The 10,840-nt window shown below is 30.6% G+C and overlaps 1 pseudogene; it reads left to right on the top strand.

Annotated features, from left to right (window-relative positions):
• Nucleotides 1–583: 583 nt before the first annotated feature.
• LOC146912479 (UPF0481 protein At3g47200-like) lies at nucleotides 584–2,220 on the top strand (annotated as a pseudogene).
• The last annotated feature ends 8,620 nt before the right edge of the window (nucleotides 2,221–10,840 follow it).

The following is a 10,840-nucleotide window of genomic DNA, read 5'->3' as shown; positions in this document are numbered from 1 at the left end:
CCATTGGATCTTTATCTTTATCTTATCTTCTTTTACTTTTTTTTTTGGTGTTAGGGACATTCATTTACTAGCATAAACTAATGATAAGATTCCCAAGCTAAACCTTGATAAGATTTCTAGGTGTAATTAATGTATTTCTTCAAACCTTGTACTCGATGCTTTTTAAAAGATGAGGCATGTTTTTTATTTTTGTGAAAAAAACCCGTATTGAGCCATGTGTGAAGTAATGATGAAATTGTGTCACTAAAACATGGTACAAAAACATCATATAAAGAGATTAAAAGGACCCACCATGCAGAGTAAAAAATCACTCATTTGAAAGAGTATAAGACTCAATGAAGTTTGAGAGAATTGCTGATAAATGAGATGAAGAATGTGAGTTGGAAAGAAAGTTCAGACGTCGATGTATTGTTGTGTCCTTAGTCATATTTAATGTAAAAGAAAGATCTTTAGCATTTGTTCTTTGAGACAATGGCAAACATGTTGACCATACCAAACTTGACATTATTAAATGATGTCAAATATTAAATACGAAATATGAAAATCTTTTTGAAAACCTTCATATAATAAGGATACAAGGGAGTGCCAAAAGACTTGAAACCTAATTCCAAAGACCAAGCTTTTCATTTTCTTGCAGACTCTCAATATGTCATTCTCCCGCTTGGTGGATGATATCAATGCGATGCTCAACACAGCAGAGCCATCATCAACGGTTGACTGTTGCATCTACAAGGTCCCTTCTAAAATTCGCAAACTCAACGAAGACGCATACACCCCCAATGACGTTTCCATTGGCCCCTTTCACCACGGCCAACCCCAGCTCGAAAACATGGAAAGTCAGAAACTCATTCAATTCAAAGCTTTTCTCCAACGAACAGAGGCATGTTTAAATGGCTTAGTCTGCTACGTAGATTCTATCTTATCTGATTTCAAACGCTGTTATTCCGAAACCCTACCATTTTCTCATGATGAACTTGTTAAGTTAATTTTAATCGATTCCGGTTTTATAATTCAACTTTTTTGGAGTTACTCTTGTGGTGTGCATCTCTTTAAACCTTGGTTATATGTTGGTATAGTATTAGATTTATTGTTACTTGAAAATCAGCTTCCGTTTTTCGTTATTGAAAAAATTTACAGTCTTTCTTTGAGTTCTACAAATGCTAGTGTTCCTAACACTGTGATCCCTTCTTTTCTTAAACTCACTATTGATTACTTTAAATATTTCAATAAATCAAAATTGGGTTTTGATAATATTAATGATATTAGTATAAGGCACTTCACTGATCTGATTAGGATATTTCATTTGCAACATCCTATTGAAAGTCGACCGAGTAGACACCAGATCAAGATCGACGAACGGATGATACATCTCCCAAGTGCAACTGAGTTGTTAGAAGCTGGAGTTAGGTTTCAAGTGAACACTAAAAGCAATTGTTTACTTGACTTGAGGTTTTCAGGAGGAGTTCTTGAAATTCCTCTATTAACAGTTGAGGATGGGACTGAAATTTTCTTTCGGAATATGATTGCTTTGGAGCAGTGTCATTACCCTAAAGAGTCATATATTATTGATTATGTTGATCTTTTGGATTACCTTATAAATACTAGTACGGATGTGGATATACTTGCTCAGAGGGAAATACTGCAAAATTGGCTTGGAGACTCATTCTGTGGCTATCTTGTTTAATGGTCTTTGCAAAAATGTTATACATTCTAACATCAGTTCTAAATTCTCTATTCTTTGCAAAGAATTGAATGCTTATTGTAGGAATCCTTGGCATAAGTTGAAGGCTACTCTCAGGCGTGATTATTGCAAAACTCCTTGGCAAACTGCTGCTTCCATTGCTGGAATTTTACTGCTTGTTCTCACTTTACTTCAATCAGTTTGTTCTGTCTTGCAAGTTGTCCAACAACCTAAATGCCTCCTAGTGATTTCTTTCATTGTTGAGTTCATAATTATTGCTATTAGTATTATCACCATTGTAAGTTGTTTGTTTCTATGGTTTCAATTATTTTGTGTGATGTGTGTTAGATAATAAAAGATTGAGGTTAAGTTATTGGACCTTTATGTTACTAAGTTATTAGTAGTCCGTTAGGTTTTATATTTGTTTTCTTGTAATTTTTGTAATGTTGTGATGTTAAATTATTGATATTCTATAGAACCTTAGCCTCCGTTGTTAAACACTGTTCTGCCAAATAAAAAAGCAACTTGATTGTGTTGTATTGTTGTTTGAATATTTTCTGGTTTAATAATTATTTTTGGAAGAGATGTGCTATATTTTTGTTGAATATTTTCCGGTGTTATCATTGGTTTCGAAAAGGTTGAAAAACAGTTTTCGTTTAATATTTATAGGATTAATGGCAGTTTTGGCCCCCTAAGTATTAGGAAGTTACGACTTTGACCCCCTAACAAAATAAAATACAATTCAGCGCCCTAAGTACTTCCCCTTTTGCAGTTTTGACCCCCTAGACTAATTTTGACCAATTTAATGTTGACGTGGACGCCACATGTGAAATTTTCAATTTAAAAATAAATTAAAATGTCACGTGTGTAATGCTTTAATTTAAAAAAAATTAAAAAAATTAATTAAAAAATATAAAAAAAAAACAAATAAAAAAATTACATGCGTTGCCTAATGCATTTGAGAATTTAACATCACCTTGAAAGTTGCATCACTCAGGTAAAAAATATTAGTACTGCTAATTTGTGAAAGTCATGTTAGCTATAATTTGGTTTGGTTGGAGATCATTAACACGAACCAATTTAGGATTTTTCTACCATATCAATATTTTGTGAGCAACTTATCATTAAATTTTCTTATTAATGTTCCTCTTTTTGTTTCTTTTTTCTATTAGATAGCCTACTAATCTAAGATTCATATTCATTTTTAAAGTGTTTTCCGTATTATTATTCTTAATTAACTTAAAATACTATGATTTTCTTAAATCAATAATTTTCTCAATTTTGTTTTTAGTTAGAAAAATGTATTTTGGAATTACTACATTATAACCATAAAATTTGATCCAACCACAAACAATACCCTTACAAGTCCACTGCTTACCACATGAGTTATGTGTTTACATCAATTTATTCACTCATTCCATACTTCTCTTAATAAACAAAACACAACAAAAATGTAGTAAAATAACACAAATTGAAATATACATATTAAATTAAGCTATCAAACAAAAGCTCGAAATCAAGCAAATTCCAACCTATCACATGTCACAATTCTTTCTTTCAAAATATGTGCATACTAATTAAACTCATGTTAACTCCTAGCTATATAGTTTGGCTTTGTTGGAGACTTGGAGCATTCTTCTAACCTATCAATCTTTACGAACAATTGTACAATATCGTCACTCTTGTTATACATTTACATCTCTCCCAAAAATGCTTTTAACGTTACCTTACATTAGGCATCACATCACTCTACTTTCTTCCTTTATTGATTTACTGATTCATTTTCTCATGCAATGCTTGGATATTTAATTTGCTACAACTAAGAAAATAGGTCAATTCTATGATGCACAAATGAAATATGTCTTGCACCTTGTACAAACTAGTTTCCACAATTTGATCAATAAATCTCACTATTAAATAAAATATAATGTGACTTTTTTTCTTGACAAAAATATAATGTGACTTATTGATCCAATGATAAAAAAGATACTTATGCATGGTGTAAGACTTATTTAGGAAAATGATATTTCTAGCGAGAAATATCCTCACGAATTCACAGCGAAACGTTTTCATTGGCCAATAACCCATGTATTCCGGTCCAGACGCACTATAATTCCATTTTCTTCTATTATAAAAGGAAAATGCTACTTCTCAAGAAAAATAGCTTCAAGAATTTTTCAAGAAATAGTTGGCAAATTTTAATTGGATGATTTATTTGTCCACTTCCTATTTTCCAGCCACACCTCCTTGAATTGTGGCAAATAGTGCAGTGTGATTGGCTATTCTTTATTCTTGAAGAATTCTTGATGTTATTTTTCTAGAGATATAGCATTGCTCATTATAAAAGGTCTAGGTGGGCACTATCGGGATGTTCGCTATTTAGAACTTCACTATATATAGCAGTGCTGTTTTATTTATATAGATTAGACAAAGCCTAGAAAATATATTTTATCTCTGGTAAAAAGAAAAAGTTACTTCACCCTTTATATTTTTCACTTTCACCCCTTCACTTCACAATTCACAAACTATTTTTCATCAACGACAAACTTTGTATAGATTTCTCTACATTTTAATCTTATGGTTGATATATAATCTGTAATTACATATGCCTTTGCGTTTTGGAAACTACATTCCAAGGTTCACGTGTAGTAGTAGTTGAGAATAATGTCAATAATGTCACACTCTATCTACTTGGTAGTTCTACAATTTCGTCATCTCTTTTGTTTTTTTCTTTTCTTTCTTTTACCCATTTTTATTTGTAATATATTATAGTGCACCTTAACTAGTTCATTGTAAATTTTAAAAAGGATCCTAATTGACTTTGAAAACTATCATTTTTACAGGCAACAACAACAACCCTAATTGTTGAAGGAATCTTCAATGTGTTGTTGGATATTAATATATATATATATATATATATATATATATATATATATATATATATATATATATATATATATATATATATATATATATATATGGCCCTTGTAGATCTTTTAACTGCTGATTTCAAGAGTGAAAGAGTACAAAAGAGTGGTAAAATTCTACCAGCCATGATGCTATCTATCTCTTCTTCTAGGACGGTTGCATGTCTTTTGAGAGGTACTTTTTTTAGGGTCAGGGTTACGTTTTTTATGTGCTAGTAGTTGTTGTACTGAAGTGCACATATATGGAGTTTGATAAGAATTAAAATTGGTATATGGATCACTAATGTTAATGTGAAAATAATAGTCCAAGAACCTTTATTAGTGTTGGAAGAAGTCTTCAATGTATCATCCGGCATTGTTTAAATATAAATTCCTAAAATGAATGTTATAACATTCATGTTATTAATGTTCTTCTAAAAGAAGTAAAATAAATAATTATAATACTAATAAAGTATGCATGTATATACTAGCAGGTTATCGGATGCATCTCCAATTTGGGTTTATAAACTTTATATCTTTCCTTTAACACCATCCACCAACAAAAAAAAAACAATATAAATAAATCTCCCAGCATCACAAACTGAATCAGGCTCAACTAACCAAAAACAGTACATCATACTCAACCAGCATGGCAACATCACACTTTGCAAAAACGTGTGGGCCTCAAACATCAAGTGAATCGACCATAACACACTTTGATGATTCCTCTCCAACTAAAATTACCTTTTTCTTTATAAAATTAAAATTACTTTTCTCCTGAAAAGGGTGAGAAGAGTTTTCTTATAACAATTTGCAAGAAAAATAAAATAAAAATAAGAAAGTAGAGTGATGATGAGATGTAAATGTATAACAGAGTGACGCCAATAAAAGAAGAAAGATACCAAGAGATGAAGTTACTACGATGATATACATGTGAATTGGTTAGCAATTTCAAACTTCTGTTGTGAAAGTGCCTCAAAATTGAAGAAATTGGAATTCTGGAAGCAGAAAATCGGTGGCCGATTTTCAGGGCTCGGTAGCCGATTTTGCACTCTGGTTTTTTGTCTGTTGGTTCAGCAAAAATCGGTGGCCGATTTATGGTGTTCAGTAGCCGATTTTGACAGCAGAAAATAAAATAGAAAAGTATTTTTGGGCCTAGATTTGTTCCAGTTTTATTAAGGATTAAATATAGACATTGTATCAATGTAAACCTTGAGATAGAGAGGGCTGAAACAAGGGTTTAGAAAGGCAACAACAAAACTAAGGTTTGTATAAAGTTTGTCTCTTGGCAACAAACATTAGGGTTTGAGGGTTGATTCACCTTGGGAAATACTATTAGGATTGAGTCTCTTGGTTACGGGAAGAGATTGGGACTTTGGGTAGAATTAGGCGGGAAACTTATTCTTGTAACCCATTGATATCTCTTTTGTAAGGTTACTCATCATTATAGTGAAACGGAGGACTGCTCTCTCCCTAGACTATGTCAATTTGGACCGAACTGGGTCAACAAATTCTTTTGTGTTATCTCTTTCTTTCTCTTGTTGTTTTCTACTTTTGTCTTGTGTTTATAACTTCCATACACTTTGTTTTGGTTGCTTGATTATTACTTGCTCCACACATCAAGTTTGTTATTGGTGTGATTTTTTCATCGAATTCACAACAACTTCAAATAAAGTTCTACCTAAGAGAATTTGATTTTGAATGAATTAATTCTATAAAATTATAGACACCTCTGCTGATCAATTATAACATTTTTTTTATTCAAGGCAGTAATGATAGTTAAAAATGTAAATTCACAATAAATCAAAGATTAGATGTGCTAAGTCGTGTGGTCTCACCAAGACCACCAATAGAGCATTCCAACATATTCCTCTGCGAAAATTGGTAAACATTTTTGACATATTTTTTTTATTAATATATTTATTTGTTATTTGATTTTTTTTTTTTTGGTTCAAGTATTTGTTGTTTGATTTATTGGTCTTTCAAACATAGCAATCAATACATTATGTCCGTGTTTGTAATATTGAGAATTTATCCTAAAAACTAAGTTTAGTTGAGTAATTGCTAATCGGTATGCAACTATCATGGAAGTTTGTAGAGCATAATTAAATTTCAAGTCCCAAAAGAAATACTTTGTTATTATTACATGACTGCTACTGATATATTGCCTGCGAAATTTGCATTTTTCAAATATCAACAACCAATAAAATAAGTAGGATCTTTTTTCTAATTTACACACCAACATGAATAGTTAAGTTTTTTTTTTTTGAAGGAACGAATAGTTAAGTTTTGTTTACTATTCTTTCAATTTTACATCATTGAAACATGATATATACTAATTTATATTGCTCTAAGCAGTGTCGTATTAAAATCATATTGGCTTGGTGCAAACTATATAGATTTTATTATTATTATTATTATTATTATTATTATTATTATTATTATTATTATTATTATTATTATTATTATTATTATTATTATTATTATTATTATTATTATTATTATTATTATTATTATTATTATTATTATTATTATTATTATTATTATTATGATGGCCCAAGTCCAACTATTAAAATCATATTGGCTTGGTACTAATTTATATTGCTCTAAGCATTTCCCTCTTTCAACTTTCTCTTATTTTCACAACGTGCTCTCATTTGTAAGTTGTATATGTCCTCTATTTTCACATCTATATTTGTTCCTTTTTTCTTTCTCATTTTCATTTTCTTTTTGTTTTCATCTCTCACAAAATTGGCAAATTGTAGCTGATAGCTAACATACTTTTCACAAATGATACAGCAGTAATTTTTTTTAATGGAATATACTATTTTATTTATTTAATATATATGATATATTATACAAACAAATAAAGTACCTGTGATAGGCAGCTTCCAAGGCCGAAGCCTTCAAAGAACTGATGAAATGCTAATGCACCTATCAATGCTATGAAAAGGAACGTCGATGATATGCCTTTATGTTTCAACGATGTTAGGCAGCTTCCAAGGCCGATGCCTTCAAGGAAGCATCAACATGAACCCAAATTCCATAATTTTTCGCGACATTACACAATTTTCTTACCAGATCAATTGCGGCCGTTGAAGTTGTGCCAACAGTTACACAAAGAAAGCAAGGAACCAAACCATTTTTCAAATCATTTTCAATTGTTGATAACAATGATTCTGGCAACAAAGTGAAGGAATTTAACTTATTAGTCTTAATAGCTCTGAAATTTTTCGGGTTAATTCCTATCATATGAGCTGCTTTTTGAACTGCACAATGTGTTTGATCAGAGCCATAAACAACAAGTTTACCTGCATTTTCACTACCAATTTTGCTAAGAATTTTATCTCTAGCAACAACTAGAGTTCCCAAAATACCTTCACAAGTCGTACTTAACAAAACACCACCACCACCGCGTTTAAAAATAAAACTCTTAGGAAGATTCAAAATTTCACCAAGCCAATCTATAACAACATTTTCTAGTTCCGTAGCAGCTGGTGATGAAATCCAGTTAAATCCAACAACATTCAATCAACTGGTGATAAAATGTTACGGAACTAGAAAAAGTTGTTATAGATTGGCTTGGTGAAATTTTGAAAATCTTCCTAAGAGTTTTCTTTTTAAAGGTGGTGGTGGTGGTGTTTTGTTAGGTACAACTTGTGAAGGTATTTTGGGAACTCCAGTTGTTGCTAGAGATAAAATTCTTAGCAAAATTGGTAGTGAAAATGCAGGTAAACTTGTTGTTTATGGCTCTGATCAAACACATTGTGCGGTTCAAAAAGCAGCTCATATAATAGGAACTAACTCGAAAAATTTCCGAGCTATTAAGACTAATAAGTTAAATTCATTCACTTTGTTGCCTGAATCATTGTTATCAACAATTGAAAATGATTTGAAAAATGGTTTGGTTCCTTGCTTTCTTTGTGTAACTGTTGGCACAACTTCAACGGCCGCAATTGATCCGGTAAGAAAATAGTGTAATGTCGCGAAAGATTATGGAATTAAGTATCAACCATAAGATCCCCACAGAGCTATAAAATGAATGGAAATTTACGGTAATTTCTTTCAAAAATCAAAATTTGTGGATTTAGGCTATCTTGTAGCGAGTAAATTATGGATTTAGGAAAATCATGCTATTTTTGTCTTAGATTATTAGGCTTTCTTATGAGAAAAAAAATAACATCAGCAAACAAAATTAACGACAATTTGTACATAAAATATAGATTATTAAGCTTATATATATATATATCAAACACGACACTCTAACTAACACGTAAACACTAATAATAATTTAAAGGGAAGAAGCGATCAAATGTAATTACATGTATCAATGTCAAATACCAATAGGTGTTGAACACTACACATTTAATATTTTTTTTCTTCCAACATATCATTTATGCGCAATCGAATGACATATTTCACATGTCCGGTACAAAATTTAAACAAAGAAAATAATTAGAAAGTTTCAAAATTTCAAAACTGAAGAGACATCTGCTTAGACAAACAACTGCAATTTCTATGTTCCTCTCCCAAAACCCAAGTTAAATAATTTGTCGTTAAATAATTTAAAACTAAAGAAGGATTAAACTAAATCCCCAAGTTAAATAATTTGTAGTTACTCCTTAATTTTTTTTTTGTCGCTACATGAACAAATGACACCAAAAATTGAGAAATTCTAAGCTCACTTTAATATGAAACTATTAGCCCATTTGACAATAATAAGAGATAAGCAACAAACATTCTTGATCATAAACAACCAACTATTAGCCCCAAGTTAAATGGAACTAATCGTTGAAAGTTTTTTGTTTTTTTGTTTTTTGATGTAACAAAATTTGTTGAGATTCTTTAAAAAAAATGTTGTTGAGAATTGAGATCGATATCTTTTGAAGTTGTGAAGATATCTCAACTATCGTGCTAAATTGACAAAAAATGATCACTTAATTATAAAATGTCCAAATCATTTTTTATGAATTTATAGAATGAGAATTCATAAAATTTCTTATGAATCAAAGATTTGCATCGATCATTATACATAATAAGATTAAAAATTGAATATGTTATCAAGGTTTTTAAGATAATGGCAATGACTTGCAAGAGTCAATATATAAAGAATTATAAAAACAACAACATATATGAATATTATTATTACCAGCGATATTACGAAGTTGCGCGGATTTAGCTGGAGAAATTACATGAATTATTATCCAACTGCAAGTCCCACACAGATTAAGATCCAACTGCACATTGAATTATGTAAGATCCTTTTTAAAATCTACAATCATTTTTAAGGAGAATAATAACATTAGTAGAAAAATTTAACGACAGGTTGTTCATTGACGTTCATAAAATATTGATAATTAAGTTAGAAAATTCCTGAATAGGTTCATGTTTATGATCTCAACCTAGCTAGATTTTTATTCATTAGAGAAATTTATAGAGTTGTATTTTACTGTTATATCTTGAATAAAAGGTCAATACTATGACAAGAGAGAAGAAGAAGAAGAAGAAGAAGAAGGGGGGAGGAGAGAGAGAGATAGGTAGTGTGAGTTGTGAAGTTAACCAAGAGGTCTATATATAAGGGATCCAGGGAGTTTTTATTTATTTATTTTTAATTTTTTGAAATGGGTGAAGTGTAAGCACACAACAACCAAGTTATTATATACAAATTTCAAATATTCATGTTCGATGGAGTTGGTCCCATTTTATTCCAAGACCAAAAGAAATAATTTTGTGTTAAGTTCTAGCGTTTTGAAGACTCCTATTGCGAGAATCAAAATCAGACGCTCAAAAACAACATCGAGAGTCATTAGAAAATTCAAGTTACACAACTTTTAAAAACCAATAGTTTGAAGTGTATCTAAGAAGTTTTCCGACTAACAATTATGAGTTTTTCGGGGTCAAATATTCAAATTCAAAGAGAGAAACTTGCAGAAGAAGTTCCTTGCAAGTTAGATGATACATGACATCCATGCATGTTATAAGTTAGTTTATTTCTTATAAGTCTGTAAATTGTAGAATCAAACTCCAATAAAAACAATTCATTTCCGTTCCATAAAACTATATATGTCAACATAGAAAGACCGATGTATGCAACTAACTTATAAATACTTATATATACTTTTCCATTTATTTCTTTTTACTTTTGCATGACCTAAATTACATGTGGGTTCCCCCTAGTTTTACTACTTGTAAGGAAAAGGGAAAATGCAAAATAGAAAATAAAGGCACCATTTTGGTTTTCCAATTTCCCTAA

Source organism: Medicago sativa, chromosome 6 (assembly GCF_051527215.1).
Source record: "Medicago sativa cultivar Bolivia chromosome 6, Bolivia_mono, whole genome shotgun sequence".
Taxonomy (NCBI): Eukaryota; Viridiplantae; Streptophyta; class Magnoliopsida; order Fabales; family Fabaceae; genus Medicago; species Medicago sativa.
The sequence above is the reverse complement of the archived record's forward strand: the minus strand, read 5'-3'. Positions and strand labels throughout refer to the sequence as shown.